The sequence below is a fragment of the Gekko japonicus genome, unplaced genomic scaffold (genome assembly GCF_001447785.1).
Source record: "Gekko japonicus isolate JY-2015 unplaced genomic scaffold, Gekko_japonicus_V1.1 scaffold1416, whole genome shotgun sequence".
NCBI classification, from domain to species: domain Eukaryota; kingdom Metazoa; phylum Chordata; class Lepidosauria; order Squamata; family Gekkonidae; genus Gekko; species Gekko japonicus.
This window is the reverse complement of record NW_015175401.1, coordinates 362,719-373,171: the sequence shown is the minus strand read 5'-3', so window position 1 is coordinate 373,171 and position 10,453 is coordinate 362,719.

Genomic DNA, 10,453 nt, shown 5'->3' with positions numbered 1-10,453 from the left:
GGGTGTGGCATATGCAAATGAGTTATGCAAATGAGTTATGCTAATGAGCTCCTCCACCTCTTTTCCTACGAAATGACCCCTGATGATGATGATTAAAATTTATGAATTGCCCCATCCCTACTATTGTAGGGCTCTGAGCAGTACACATAATATTAAAAACAGTCAGCAAGTAAAACAAGTGAACATATTAAACTACAATGAAACAGACGGCGAATAGTACCTTAGAGTTAATTATTCCCCTATTACAGACCACTGGCCATTTTGCGGGCGGGGGGGACGAGGTAAAAATAAGGATGGGAACCCAAGGAGGGTGCTAGCAGAGGTAAAGACCATCACTGTCCTAATTATTATGATTATCAACCAAAAGCCTGGTGGAAGATCTCTGCATTGCAGGCCCTGCAGAATTGAATAAGGTCCCGCAGGGCCCTGATGGAATTTGTTCCAACCAGGTTGGGGCAGGACCGAAAAGGCCCTGGTCGAAGACAGCCGGGACATCCTTAGGAGGGTGTAACGCTGCTGGAAGTTGTACTGTTTGAGATCTAATTTATTAGATGCCATATGCCAATAGCAGTAGAGTTTTTGTTGCAGTATGCGTAAAAAGTAGTGAGAGGTATTGAGTATGTGTCAGTCACTCTAAAAACAGTTCTAAAACATTCTAAAAAACAGTTGCAGAATTCTCAGAAACAACTGGTGGTGGAAAGTGCTGTGAAGTCACAGCCCATTTCTGGCGACCCCGTAGGGATTTCAAGGCAAGAGACGTTCAGAGGTGGCTTGCCTTTGCCCGCCTCTGCATAATGACCCTGTTATTCCTTGGCGATCTCCCATCCAAGTACTAACCAGGGCTAAATCCAAATGAACGGTAACCATATCAACTAAGCGTGTTTTTCCTGTTTGGTTCTTGAATCTGTTAAACATCCTCATTGTGTTGTATGCTAATTTACTGCTCACCCTCGACCTCTACCGATATGTATGGACCAGGGTTGCCAGGCCCTACCTGACAGCCGGCGGGGGGCTCCCAGGTCCTTCCCGGGATCTTCTGTGCATGCAGTGCAATGACATCACCCGGGAAGTGACATCATTGCATTGCCACTGTCAGGGGTGACACTCTAGTTTTGGGGCAAAACTCTATGGTTTCCTGCCTTCAAAACTATAAGAGTTTGCCCAAAACCTAGAGCATCACCACCACCCCCAGTGTCGGTGACGTGATGACGTCACTTCCAGGTTGCACAGCGACGTCCTTGTTTGGGGCTGGGGTTTCCCCCACCGGCCAGCTGGCTGGCGGCTCAGAGCCCCCAAAAGCGGGGGGTGGACCCCCACTGGCACCTGGGTGCTGGGAACCCTAGTATGGACGGGTAATTTCCACTTCATTGTATCTGAAGAAGTGCGCGTGCACAGGAAACCTTATGCATTGAATAAAACTTTGTTGGTGTTAGAGTTGGTCTTCAAGGTGCCCCTGGACTCAAACTTTGTTCGGCTGCTTCAGACCAACATGACTACCCTACCTGAATCAGGGCTAAACCTGTTTAGCTTCCAAGATCTGAGGAGACTGGGTAGCCTGGACCATCAGGCCAGGGTCAACAATGGCTACTGCGCCTGAAAGGCACATTTCTTGATGGGCAAGTTAGCAAGATTAATGCGATACGGTTACCAAGTTTCCATAGACCCGGGTCCTAGTAGAATTTTCTGATTGGCTCCTTCTGTCACTGGCTACTTCCTGAGATCTCCCTTCACTTGCTTGGGGCTCCGTCCTCTCCTTCACGTGCACACATCTAAGTCACCCTCCTCCAGACTGTGCCGTCGTTTCATCATGCCAGCTTGCACAATGCAATGATAACTCTAATGCCAGTCGTGTTACGAAACGCTTGGAACTTTCATTGGCAACGGCAAAGAGAAATGGCCCTAGTTTCTTCGGATGCCTGAGATTCCACAGTACTGTTTGACTAACCGTTGGCCCTTTCCCAAAAATGGAATCGTCACTGTAAGCAGAACTCTGGCCTATTGATCGAGTTACTTGTCACATAGTCAGTGCAGTGCAGTGCAGTGCAAATGGCAGTATTCTCACATATGCACAATCTTACACCCCTGACCCAGAACCACCTCTGTTGATCTCTTGAACAGAAGAAGAGGAGGAGGAGGAAGAAGAAGAGGAGGAGGAGGAGACTGGATTTATACCCTGCCCTTCACTCGGAGTCTCAGAGCGGCTTACAATCTCCTTTCCCTTCCCCTCCCCACAACAGACACCCTGTGAGGTAGGCAGCGCTGAGAGAGCTCTTTCGAGGACTGCTCCTTCGAGAATAGCCCTGAAAGAACTTATGACTGAACCAAGGGGACCTAGCTGGCTTCAAGTGGAAGGGTGGGGGAATCAAACCCGGTCCTCCCAGATTAGAGTCCGTACTCTCAATCACTACACCAAACTGGCTCTCAATTAGGGGTCGCCACAAGTCAGTTGCTACTTGGATGGCCCTTTCCACCACCGCTATGGGAGTTGTCGTACTCCTCGGGTCATTTGATTAACTGACAGGATCGTCTATAATCTGGGGGAGGGGTGTGAATTCTGCAGACGCAAACACCGCTCGGAAGGCGGAAGGAAGTGAAACTGAGACGCCACAGCTACGGTCAACCACAAAGCTTCCCCACCGTTGCTTAAGTCAGACGGCAGCCAGACGATGACATGAGGTTCGTGACTGACTGGGCCTGTAGAAAACGGTGTGTTGGCCTGCTCATCCTGCCTACCCCAGAGACTGCAGCATCCCTATTGGCAATTATATACAAAGGAGAGAAATCCATGGATATACACCAATACTGCCACGACAGCTTCGCTCGTGTCAGCAGGGCCTTCTGCGGGTGCCGACCTGCAAATGGGCTTAATCAACAAATGCCCCTACGTGCCCCTTCTCCATGGTGGCGCCCGCCTTGTGGAATGGCCCGCATGAGGAGGTCAGGAAAAGTCCCAGGCACCTGCTTTCCTCATACGGCGCAAAACTGAATGATTCAAGCAGGCCTTCCTGCACACGTCCAGAGGATTCTGCATTATAGAAAACGGTTCACAGACTCTTAGATAAACGATTAGGGACTGTGGTCCAGACTACTGGGTATAGATTAGATTTCTAGTGGGTTCTACAATACTAATTCATTGTTTATTGAATGTCCCCTTTTCCCTCTTTCTTTTGGTATGATTGCTTCTTTTTTTTTTGCATGGGTGTGTCCATACCTGGAAGTCATGGTGCTATCGGGTGTCTCTCACTGGGGCATAGAAGACCTTCAAAGAAGTGGCATCATCGTCATCAGGGGTCATTTCATAGGAAAAGAGGTGCAGGAGCTCATTAACATAACTCATTTGCATATGCCACACCCCTTGACATCACCAGAAGTGTGTCAGAAGGCAACGCCCACCGCTCAGGCTCCACTGGACTGTTTTGGATTCCTAGCTATTGGGTAGGGAGGGGGAACATGCAGATCTGTCCTCACAGAGGAGGGAGAGCTTGTACCTGAATAAAACGTGGTCTTAAAGGTGCCACTGGACTGTTTTGGACCAGAGGGGCCCCGGGGGGGGGGGGCCGTCGCTGGCTGCTTCTTGCTCTGACTGAGGGCTGCTGGGAGCAGGGGGTGGGGCTTGTTGCATGTGCCCGCCCCCTGGGCTCTTTACTGCCGAAGCTCCGCTCCTGTGCGCTCCTGTAGAAAATGACCCCTGGAACTCGTCGTCATCATCATCATCATTCACCCTATCCCAGTTTATGCCAGGCTCTAGGCAATGTACAAAGGGGCATAATGCCATAAAATATACAAAACATTAAAATTCAATATATAACGTAATAAAAATTTAAATTCAGAATAAAAGATCTAAGATGGCATCCTATAATTTTTGTAAAATCCAAATTCTGGACTATCGGCCAATTTTCTGGGCAGCGGGAACGGGAGTTCAGAACAAAAGAGTGGGAAGAGAAAGGGTGCCAGAAACTGTTGCTGCCCTCAACCAAAAGCCTGGTGGAACATCTCTACCTTTTAGGCTTCCGGCCCTGGTATTCTTTGGAGGTTTCCCTTCCAAGTACCTCCAAGCTTCTAAGTACTTCCAAGTTTAGCTTCCAAGATGTGACAAGATCAGGCTTGCCTGGGCAATCCAGGTAAGGGCAAATGTCCCCTTTTCTTGATTGCATTGACTCACTCCGTTGTAATCCATCTTGAGTCCCAGTGAGAAAGACGGACTATAAATGAGACAAATAAATAAATATACATCCGTTTAACCAGCATAATAGAGCAGGGAAATGTCTTCTCACCTACTTACCTAAGCATGTGCGTGAAGCCCCCTCAAGAGACCTTCAGAGGTGATCTCCCAGTGCCTACATCTGGGCCACAACCCTAGGCTTTCATGGTGGTCTCCCATCCAAGTACTAACTAGGATCAGCCCTGCTTAGCTTCCAAGATAAACGGAGGCTATTGTACTTTGGTCATGTCATGAGCAGATAAGACTTGCTGGAAAAGTCAGTCATGCTAGGAAATGTTGAAGGCGAAAGAGGAAGACTCAACATGTGATGGATTGACTCCAACAAGGAAGCCACGACCTTCACCTTGCAAGACCTGAAAAAGGCTGTCAATGATAGGACGTGTGGCGAAACGGGGACCCGCCCTCAGCCCTGGGAGACTGAGCAGCCGTTCTGTGGCTTGCAGGCCCCTGTTTTTGCCTTCCCACCCTTCCTTCGTTACATGCTGCCACCACTCACTGTATTCACACTGCTTTCCTAGAGGGACAGTGAGACCCCTCTGGCTGATTGCCCAAACTTGGGAAGTTGGTACCACAATCTTTAGGTACCACAATCCCTGGAGAGTTGGCAACCCCTCCGATTTGAGCCCGTTTGGGTACCCTGGCCTCCCTTTTGCTTCTGGTAATGTGCCAAGCGGGGAGGACTAAGTGGTCAAGGCACACTAGGTCTTAAACTCAAAAGAGGTTTATTTGAACTATATACATATTAGCAGGGCCTTTTTTGTAGAAAAAGCCCAGCAGGAACTCATTAGCATAATATGCCACACCCAACAGCAGGGACTCATTAGCGTATTAGGCCACACCCCTGACAGCACAGCTCATTAGCATACCAGGCCGCACCCCCATGTTACCAGAAGTGTGGTCATCCAGCCAAACCCACCTTTTGCTTCTTATTCTGTTTACCTTGTTTGTTGTCAAAAGCAGCGCTCTTTTTGTAGCAGGAACTCCTTTGCATGTTAGGCCACACACCCCTAAAGTAGCCAATCCTAATGAGTTCCTGTTGTTGGGCGTGGCCTATTATGCTAATGAGTTCCTGGTGGGCGTGGCCAACTCGGGAGCCAGCCGGAACTCCGTTCCTGTGCGTTCCTGCCCAAAAATAGCCCTGCATATTAGACACAGAACTTAAACACATGCACATCAACACAACCTGAGCACAGAAAATAAACAGGATTTAAAATGCCATTCCTCTGTCCCCTATACACAACCTCTCCATCTCTGGAGGTTGTGAGCCTCAGGATGGGATTTACTTTCCCCCTCCTGTTGTGGTGGAGTAACCCCAGCCCTCCTCGGGACTGGTCACTTGTACTGTTACCCTCCTGGCTGTCCACCACGGTTTATAGTGGCCTGGATGCCCTGGAGTTTGTGGTAACAGGAGCCCCACCTGTACGCTACCTTGAAGCTGCCCCGAAGGCCAGACTAGGCTGAGACTGAACTCCCCCCTCAGGAGCCAAAGCCTTTATCTCCTTGGCTCTGCCCCTGGGGTGTGTCCATATTTTCCCGCTCTTTTTCCTAACGCTTCTGGGAACTGTAGGCAGGGAGGTATGGCAGCTCCATTGTTCCCTATGGAGTACCTCCCCCCTCCTAAGGACTACCAGGCTGGCATCCATTTTAAAGTACACTGCTGCCTCTGCCTGGCAGCCATTTCGTTACAGGACGTTTTGGAGGTCATTCATTCATTGGCTCGCCATAAGTCGATAGCAACTTGATGGCATGTCTCTTTCTCTCTCACACACACACAGAGGTATCAATGAGATCACTTCTGCAAGAATGGCCATCGATTGTATGCATTTCGCTCTAATTTCCCCAGTCAAAAGCGCCGTTTTAATGGTCACATATTTGTCTGACAATGTATAAAAATTTAGAAAATTATTTCATGATTCAGCAAGGCTGGAAAGGAATCTCCCCTGGGGATCCTGATATAAACAGCGGTTCAAGATGTGATGGGTTAAATTCTCTCTTGCCCTTTGACCACAAACACATCGTCCTGCATCTGATGAGGATTGTGCTGTACCTGCCTCCAGGTACGCTCCGTTTGTTCAACACAAGGCAAGATCGTGGCAGAGGTGGACAGGTTTGTTCTGCAAAAGAACTGGTGTGAGCTTTGCTCTCGGTTATTTCATTGTTGGAATGCCTGTTTAGGGAATATACACCCTAACCCCAGCTAGGGCAAAACTGAAGCTGCCACATATGACATGGAAAGGACAGATAGGCCTATGTGCAAGTGTGCAAAGAAATCAGAACGTTTTCCTCTCGGAGTTTCAGCCCAGTTCCTCCCACCAGTGCTGATTCAGAACTGTGCTTCCCCACCCCCATGCTTCAGGCAGGTTAATATCTCTCTCTCTCTCTCTCTCTCTCTCTCTCTCTCTCTCTCAACTGTTTCAAAGCAACACGGGTATATTTCACCAATTGACATTCTGTTAGTCGCCTTATTTCTTCCCTGTCTCCTGGAATCATTTGTTTTTTAAAAGCTGCAAAACTGGGGAGAGGAGAGGAAGAGGTTAGTGACATCACAGTCACCAGCCAATCAGTACTGTGACGAGCTGCAGACTGGCAGAACTAATTTTGCTTTGAGCTCAAGCCTGGACAGAATGAGGTATACCTATTGAAAATGATTGCATTTCCAGAGCACAACCTCTCTTTATGCCAGCTTGGATGCACCTTCAGCTCAATGAAACGTCAGACTGGGTGCGTGCAGCTCAAAATGACCCTGGTTCTAGCACTGGGGTGAGTCCGAGACTTTGCCTCCTCTCACCGGGGCTTTATCCTTGTTCTGGGGCAGCAGCTATAATCAGCACTACCCAGGGTGGATAAAAACCGATGATATTTTTTAAAAAATCAAATCATATTTTTAAAATTTAAATTGGATTTTTAAATTTAATTTGGATTATGTTAATAAAATGCTTTTCGAGGAAAAAATCTAAAGATAGTTTTGTATTTAAGATACATTATAGTCCAAAGGTTACTCCTCATGAAATAAAGATTAGTTTTTAATTATGTAGCATGAGACTGTATATTCATGCAACATTTACATTTTTTGGTAAATGCAGGGCTCTTTTTGTAGAAAAAGCCCAGCAGGAACTCATTAGTATAATAGGCCACACCCAACATCAGGAACGCATTAGCATATTGGGCCACATGGTGGGTGCTACAAGCATGGATGGCTTCAAAAGGGAATTAGATAAGCATATGGAGCAGAGGTCCATCAGTGGCTATTAGCCACAAGGTATAGCTAGGGGCTCTGGGGCAAGTGATGCTCTGTCTTCTTGGTGCTTGGGGGGGGTCAACAGTGGGAGGGCTTCTAATGTCCTGGCCCCACTGCTGGACCGCCTGATGGCACTGGTATTTCTGGCCACTGTGTGACACAGAGTGTTGGACTGGATGGGCCTTTGGCCTGATCCAACATTGGCGTCTCTTATGTTCTTATGTTCTTAATGTCATACTCTTCCAGAGGTTTCTGTAAGATTATCGGGCAGTTTTTCTAGCTAGACGATATTATCGCAGATGCTTGGCTTCACAGTTCTCAAAACTGTGAATTTGTGTCTGCAGAGATCACATGCCTCTTCTTCACAGCGAAAATGTTATAAAATAAACATACAGAGTTGAGAAAAAAGACCTTAATCCTATTGTCCCTTTGCAAATCTATGTACACAAAATTAACCCCTTACTTCTTAAGTGCTACGTTTTTTAAAAAATTCAATGACTAGAAGATTGTTGGGAGTGGAAGAGATCTGCACCAGAAGCAAAGTGTGAGGAGGGAGGGGTAAGCAGTAAAAATGAAAGTGAGACCTTTTGAGCAGAATATGCCACAAGTCTTTGGAACTTTAGGTGTATAGCCTGAGGTTTATCATATTGTTCTACGATATGTTTCTAATAGTATAACCAAACCAGTAATTTTTGATAAAACTGTAAAGCTGATCTGAAAAGCTGTTATTCTAAAAACAAAACCTTCATCTGGTTGTAAATCTTAAGATAATACCAGCAAGAATGAGTCTTTATGTGGAAAACCAGGGCTATTTTTGGGCAGGAACGCACAGGAACGGAGTTCCGGCTGGCTCCCGAGTTGGCCACACCCAGCAGGAACTCATTAGCATAATAGGCCACACCCAACAGCAGAAACTCATTAGGACTTGGTTGTAAATATGAAGATTATATCAGCAAGAATGAGTCTTTATGTGGAAAACCATGATTCAAATCTAGTCTTACTAACTAGCGATTTAAATCGATTTGATTTAAATCAAATCCACCCTGGCACTACCTAAGCATCACGCAGGCTGCGGTCACACGGAGCATTAGGCACACTAGAGAGACGGAAGATAGGCGGATTTTCCGGTTTCTGCTGTTGGGTGTGGCCTATTATGCTAATGAGTTCCTGCTGGGCTTTTTCTACAAAAAAAAGCCCTGTGGAAAACCATGATTTAAATCTAGTCATACTAACTAGTGATTTAAATCGATTTGATTTAAGTCAATTCCACCCTGACACTACCTAAGCGTCACAAAGATTGTATTCAAAAAAACACCAGACAGATACAGGCCTGGAACAGGAGCCAGACTACAGCTAGGGCGCACAAGCACCCAACGGGGCATGCGCACACGTCGGTGTACAGGGAAAAAAACTACCCGTTTGCCGTGGCGGTTCTTTGCCACGCCGCAGGATTTTGGTGTGATCGGCACCTCCCCCCTACCATGGGACCTCCACGGGATGTCTGTTTGTGGATTCAAATCTAGTCTTACTAACTAGCGATTTAAATCGATTTGATTTAAATCAAATCCACCCTGGCACTACCTAAGCATCACGCAGGCTGCGGTCACACGGAGCATTAGGCACACTAGAGAGACGGAAGATAGGCGGATTTTCCGGGCGCGATCTCACCCCCACATCTGGGAGGCGTGGCTCCTGTGGCTCACCCGAGCCTTCACTTTGAAGATGTGCGGTAAAAAACTAGTACCTCGGAGGTACTAGTTTCCGGAACCCACGGGGCGAGGGTGGGCGTGTGAACGCGTTTCTGGTGGAATCCCATGGCATCCGGCGCCCGCCCATGTCCCCTCGCAAAAAGGTTTTTGGTTTTTTTCAAGTGTCCTCGGGAAAACAGAGATAAAGTCTGGGGGAAGGGGGATGCTGCCTAGCCTTTTCAACTGATAGGAACCTGGAGGCTGGCGGGGTTCGGGGCTGGCTGTGAAGCAAAGAGAGGGGCTTAGGAAGGGAACTAGGGATGACTGGTTGCACCCTCTTCCCAGGACACAGAACCACTCCTTGGAGGCAGTGATCCGAGTCACTTTGCAGCTGACTGCACCTCAAGCCCATCCAAAGTGTAGAGGTCTCAAATCAGATGCCAGATAACGGGAAGATCCAGCCAAAACGAAGTGCTTAAGACGCTGAACTGCAGGCTGTAGAAGGTCGGTAGTTCAGCAGTTCGAGACCCAAGTTGCCGCATGACGGAGTGAGCTCCCGTCTCTGGCCCCAGCTCCTGCCAACCTAGCAGTTCGAAAGCAAGAAATTGCAAGTAGATAAATAGGTACCACTTCGGTGGGAAGGTAACAGCGTTCCGTGCGCCTTGGTGTTTAGTCATGCCGGCCACATGACCACGGAAACATCTTCGGACAGCGCTGGCTCTTCGGCTTTGAAACAGAGATGAGCACCGCAACCCTAGAGTCGGACTCGACTGGCTTTCGAGCAAGGGAACCTTTACCTTTGCCTTTATGTGTGCTTTAAGGTATCAATCCTAGATTCTGGAATCCCATCGTCTCTGCACACATGTAGCAGTGCCCTCCAGCTGTCACTGACATGGCGACCTCGGCAAGGGGCTTTCAGGGCCAGTGAGAAGCAGGAGTGGTTTGGCCAGGGCCTTCCTCTGCAGAGTCTTCCTTGGTGGTCTCCCTTCCAGGTACCGACCCAGCTTAGCTTCCGAGATCCAACAAGGTCGGGCTAGATCATGTCGCCTTCCCTGCTGCCCCTCCGTCGTCCTTCTTTCCAAGCAAACGTATATGGGATGAGGCTGCATAACTCTAACAGTGAGATGAAAAGGAACTTTCCAAACAGAATCCTTCAGTCTGGGTGGATTGCTAGGGTTGCCAGCCTCCAGGTGAAACCTGGAGATCTCCCATTATTGCAATTGATCTCCAGGTGGCAGAGATCAGTTCCCCTGGAGAAAAATGGCTGCTCAGGAGGGTGGACTCTTCCCCCAGGCTCCACCCCCC